A 6,389-nucleotide genomic window follows, 5' to 3' on the forward strand; every position below is an offset into this window, starting at 1 on the left:
CAGATCTTTCTTATTCCGGTTGTATGTAGTTTATCTCGTATACCTTTATTCGTGACTAAAGCAAAAAGCCTCGTATACCAAGTTTATTTGCACCTTTTCGTGAAAGATGATGCATTATTCAATTTATGAATATCTCTGGAAACGAGTGAGGTTAAGATGTTGTGGTAATAAAGTAATACGTATGAAAAACTAACTGAAATACACGATAAAATTAAATCTAACTGTTTAATATGCTATAATTTTATTGAATTTGTCCTTAAACGTATTACTTATTTGTATAAGGTAACGTGTATATTTACCAATAATATTACATAAGTAATTGTAAAGAAACTAGCTATAATAATAACATCAAAATATATATTTTGTTGCTCAGCAGTTAGTTATTGAAATGTAAAGATTTAAATGAATTCTAAATCCCTATATGTGAATTCTAACTATTTGCGAATATGTTCAACTTGGTTCTTGTATAAATTGGTACACATGCTATTGTTCGGCAATTAGTTTTTCTCTAATCTATTAAAATAGAAAATACTCTTCGCGACGTTCGAACAATATCTTAACATGGGATAAGATTCATAAAAGCGGTAAACGTTATTAAATCAAAGTCAATACAATGTTGTTTACATCTCATGCACCTTACTTGCGATAGGCGTCAGCAAAGTCAAGTTGGTCTTGTAATTAAACTTCCAACTTCCTCGTGTTTTGTATTCATTTTCACAAAGCATGAGTAGTAATCATGCTGTTAGAGTTTGAATTATGACATGTGTGGATGTGGTCTGGACGTGCAACATCACGTCGCCAAATAATACACAAAAGCAGTAAACAAACGAACAGAAAAGTCGATTTAATCAAAGAAATTTGTGAATATGTATATGAAGACATATGTGAATAAGAAGATGGGAGGTAAATAACAAATCAACATTAAAGCTTACTTCACTCCCAAAACAGCTGCCAGTAACAAACGTTTGTGTAAACTTTTCCAATATTTAACACTATATATTAAGTATTCTTATGAACTACTCGCGAAAATCAATATGTATTAACAAAACAAAAACACTAACGTATGTTTCAATCACTTTGACATTAAATGTAACCAATACATCAACTGGCATTAGGTCTTAATTAATAAAAGCGTATGTCGTTTATTAGACGGAATCACCAGTTGTTGCATACTATTGGGGTACTACACACTACTACTGATTCAATTCCATATTATGTTTTAAATTGTAATTGTTTATCTTTTCAAAATATCGAAGTATATGTTTGCTTAAATATTAGTATGAGACCGTTAAGAGTGCACACCTACTCGAAAACGCTGTCTTTCATCGCACGAGCAAATGTGAGAATCAATAAGGGCAGCATCTGGCAATATATCTTAAAAAATCACGAGCAAGTAGAAATAAGGAATGCTAATGGAAATGTTGCATACGTACATTTTCAAAATAAATACTATGTTAAGAAGTCATATATACTTATATGTATATACAAATATTCAACTACACAAAAACGATACAAACAAAAATATACATTAATAGAAGGTGTATATTAAAATGATGACAATTATTATATTACAGTTCATTTCTTTTTTTGTTCACTTTTTCTTTTGGAGAATGACCTTAAATTACCATACGTCCTTACGAGCGTCCGGTCATTTCGCCCGATCAATATTCGACTGTGTCATACACAAGAAAGAGTCGATATTCACAAGTATTGTGTACGGTACACGAGTCAATGTTTTACATTCATTCTGAATTTTGTGACATTAGTATATCCGTGTGTGGTTTCTTTCGAATACGTGTTGACATAGTGTTGACAGTCAAGTTTATCATTGGACGACACTGGAGCGCAACAAGCTGCATTGTTACTCAGCACCTCGTTCACGGTTTCGTATTCCGTTCGCAAATCTCTAAAGAAACACAATATGCAGTTTAAGGTAACAAAAAGAGTAAAAGATAGCATGGACGTCCAACTATGCTCTATCATAGATTGTTTGCGATTAATTTCTAGCAAATAATTAGTTATTACATTATGTTACAAATACGAGAGGCGCCCAGATTATATTTGAACTATATTGGTATACATGTTTAGACAGTACCGCGTGTAAAACAAGTGAACATTGCTTCTACTCATCATGTACATTCATGAAATTGATGCTGCAACATTGCTATTTGTCATTTATAGCATGGAAAAAATAGTGATACAGTGGAAGTGGTAGTTTTTGTAATTTTGAAGACAAGACACACGTATATGAGAATTAAAAATGAGTTGAATTTAATGGGAAATTCGATTTGAATGGGCACCGTCAAAACATTCGTAATAATATTTGAATTAAGATATCGTCGAAATGTGGCCATACCGGATGTCATCAGACGAATTAATCGTATGATCGTCAAAGCTAACCATTTGTCCTTCAACGTATTACCGAGCCAAAGTGAATTATCGTCTATGTTAGGCATCTTCAAAGGCACTGTACATAAGATAATCATTAGGCAAATATCCCCAGTTTAGCATTGCGCAACTTACGAAGAGGATAGCTAGATCATGGCAGCTATACACGGAGTTAAGAGGAGGCAGATGGCATAACATCGTTACTTCTGATAAGGCAGTGTTTTATTTTAATGTGTCATACGGGCGGCGCCCGTAGCGACAAACTAAAGTTCGTTAAAGGGGACTCTTTTGCAAATGATTTCATAGCATGGTCGATGTGTCTCAAATGAAAGAATAAGCAATATTTGCTATATCAATAAAAGGAACTAAAGTTACTTGCAAGTTCTATATCAATACGGTATTGAAGCAGGTTAACGTTCCGAAACTGTTTACAGAAGGTCGTAGGTCAAATATTTTTCAAATCGACAGTGCCTGAGGTAACACATCTGAACAGACCCTTCAGTTTCTTAAGAAGGAGAACGTTAACTTTACTGACCGTTACGGATGGATTCCAATGACTCCGGATGCTGATACAATGGACATTGGTATATTTAGGAATCCCTAAAGACAGTCTACAGAAGTGCGATGTTAACTCTGTTGTAAGTCTTAAAAAGCTCTAAAGGACGAGTGAAGAAAACTGGATAGAAACACTATAAACAAGACTCTGAAATCTTGGTCAATAAGGTGAAGGCTTATATACGCTTGTCATAGATCTCATATTGAACACTGACCTCAAAAAAGGAGCTGTTCTAATTTTTATTTGGTGTCATTAATTTTGTTGTGGGAGCCTCTCGTACTTTTTATTTTGCACTGGATTCAAATGAAGTAAACGTTTTCAAAGTAAAGACAAATTAAAAGTAAGTAACAATAAGAACAATGATTTATAACGACACAACTATTTTATACCTTGCCATCTTAAATTCTTTAACCTCGGAATATCCGCGTGATGTGTCTTCAAGAAAGTCATTTGAATAGTGTCCACTTTTCAGCTTATCATATGACTCCAATCTTGGGGTTTTCTGCAAATCGTGCCTCAGCTCTGCTTTATACATTGCGTTTTCCTTTTGTCTTTTTCTGTTAAAAACGTTTAAATATACATGCAATCGTCAAGGAAAATTAGAGGCCTCATTTGTATATAAAAGTAAGCTTTGTCAGAAAAAATCTAAAATGTATAGTCCATTATGAGTCGCAGTATGTTTTAAGAGTTCTATGTGCAAACCGAATACAATTATGTATTTAGTCATTATTGTTTGCAAACTCATTTGGTAGTTAATTGATAGGCTACCAACTTCGCCATTGTAATATGCTATTCTTAAAAATAAAAACAAGTCAAATACCTACCTTACGCAAATAACAAGTATCACAATAAGTATAACCACGAGGCCCCAACCAGCGGCAATTGGGATAACTAGAACATACAAACGCCACGATTGAGAGCATTTTATTTCTGAACTTTTTATAACACACCACATGAAATCAGGTAATTAAAATATTAGTTATTTGTTTAATTAAATTGCTCAGTCACTCAAGTTATAAATCGGAAACACTTTACCCCTATTTGAAAACATAGATACTTTGATATCGATTAAACTGGTCTTAAATGCTATATCAAGTTAGTTCTGCATATAAGCTTTCAACACACACAATTGCAAAACACAACCCCATACACCTTAATAAGTGTTGTTGTTTTTTCAACTGAAATTCTAGAATAACATTCACTCCGTTTATTTTACGTGACTAGTCATGGAAACCAGCTTACATTACTAGTGTCGTAAAATGGGTTGGCGCATTTGTGCATCGTAGGTCTGCATATACGATACATACAAACAAACTTTCATAGTAATACATCCAAACAAATTCGAGGTTATTGAGCCAATCATGTGTGTTATTGTAGTACATGTAATAGTTACGTTGACTTTATTTCGCCTGACCAAAAATATTATTAAGCTTGCCCTGCATGTGCACAGTATAAACTTAAAATTTGAAAGCAATACCTCCATTCAAAGTACAGTTATAAACCATATACATTTTTTAATTTGTTCAGAGTGACTTTGAATGGATGTTTGGCAAATTCCTAAGCAAGTTAGTACCCCATGTAAGCTTGCTTTATCCTATGTTCCATCAAGATTGGTCACAGTAAACGTAAGTTATTGATCGATCGAAAACACATTGCCTGTTTGTTTGTTATTTTTAATTACAATAGTGCCTTATCCTTTAAATGAGTAACTATATTTACAACCCCAAGCAAGGTCTTCATGCATGCTTTCTTCATCTTATATTTTATCAAGATTGATCATTGCAAACTCAAAATACTTACTGGAAACCACATATTTGTCGCCTTCCTACCCGACCATATCCCGATCTTAAAACCACATTCCTCAACTTCGTTTGAAAAAAAATCTATATGTTATCAACCATTCCATAATTCATCGGTTGATTGTAAAAACCTAACCATTATAACACGCGTTTAACTAAAATCAAATGCATATAGCACATTAATGTGTATTTAAAATATAAGCATCGATACCATATTCTTACAACTGCGAATTTTAACATTTTTAATGTTGAATTTTCGATACATAAGTTCATTTCAGTGCAAATATTTAGTTTCATTGACTATTAAATTGATATTTATAAAATCCACCTACTACACGGCATAGATAAAATGGTATCCCATGGCGTCTTTGCAAGCGGCTGCTGCGATGTAGTGGGGTCGGACGACGTATCTGGATGAAATGATATGCGAATGTCACCGGCTGAAGAAAGAGAACTCACCGTAGTTGTTAGGTCTACAGGTGTAGTCTCCAGTGCAAATGTACTTTGCGTATTTGCACTATTGATGCATGAAGATATTACAACACTATATATTAGTTTAATTAAAACCATGGTTCGTTGTTTTTACGACAAAGCAACACGGCTAGTTTATCACACAGTAGTGTGTGCTATTACCCATTTAAATCAATGTCACATGCGCCGATATCTTGAAAGAGAATTGGCTCATTAAATTATTTTCACACCAAAGCGCATTTAACTGATAATATAATTCCTGTAAACGATATTCTTATCAACACAGTTTCGAGTGTTGTTGTTTGATATTTTGTTATATTACTTTGGGTTATTTAGCATACAGTTGCGTGTATTGAATTAAAGTTTTAAATAATTTATTTGTTAGATATTCTCTGTACGGAAGTTATTTAAAATTGACTTTCGGTAAATAATGTCCGGGTTATTTGTTTAACTTTTGCACAGAATCTGTGTACCTAAAGTTGATTATAACTTATTTATTTATTTTCAAAATCGTAAAAGAAATTATTAAACTTTATAATATAACATATATTTACTTCGATTTGTTCTATATAATTTTGGTTATGTTCAAACAATAAATGGTGGCTCATACAAATTATAAAGGAAAATACTACTCTTCGTATTGAAGCCGCCACACAAACTTAAAAAAATTGCTTTGATGTATATCAAACATGAAACTTTAGGGAAGCGTCCAAAACAATCAAACCGCCCGTCACCTTTAAAACCAAGGCTTATTGTGTAATTTTGAAAAGCGTTTGGTCCATTATGTTGGCTTTCACATCAGGAACATTGTGGACTACTACTCATATAATTCGGGTTCAATTCACATATCGGCCACATGAAGAGCATGATGATTGGTCATGAACGTATATCTATGCACATTATTCCTCTACCTCTTTCATAAGTGTTCACAGTTTTGTAATTGTAAAGAACAATAGGTGACACATAGTGTTTTTAGGTTTTCGACGTTCTTTCCCAAGTTGCCGATCGCCGAAGATTATAATAGTATTAATGTATTCGAGAGCGTATCGCGTATTAAAGTAAATGCAACGATATAAATTCAAATGGAACGTAATTCGACCGATTGTAGAACACATAAACAAAATATACAAACATTCATGTTACGTAAGATGTTACTATAGTTAAAAATAACAGGG

At 33.2% G+C, this 6,389-nt stretch overlaps 1 long non-coding RNA gene across 1 annotated transcript; it reads right to left on the reverse strand.

The window, feature by feature from the left end:
- Positions 1 to 1,548: 1,548 nt before the first annotated feature.
- Positions 1,549 to 5,554, reverse strand: LOC127852141 (uncharacterized). The gene is made up of 4 exons (XR_008036099.1): positions 5,076 to 5,554; positions 3,769 to 3,835; positions 3,334 to 3,501; positions 1,549 to 1,906 (listed from the first exon to the last, which is right to left on the reverse strand). It is a non-coding gene; the product is annotated as an uncharacterized LOC127852141 (long non-coding RNA).
- Between the last annotated feature and the right edge of the window lie 835 nt (positions 5,555 to 6,389).

This window comes from Dreissena polymorpha, chromosome 12 (genome assembly GCF_020536995.1).
Source record: "Dreissena polymorpha isolate Duluth1 chromosome 12, UMN_Dpol_1.0, whole genome shotgun sequence".
NCBI classification, from domain to species: Eukaryota; Metazoa; Mollusca; class Bivalvia; order Myida; family Dreissenidae; genus Dreissena; species Dreissena polymorpha.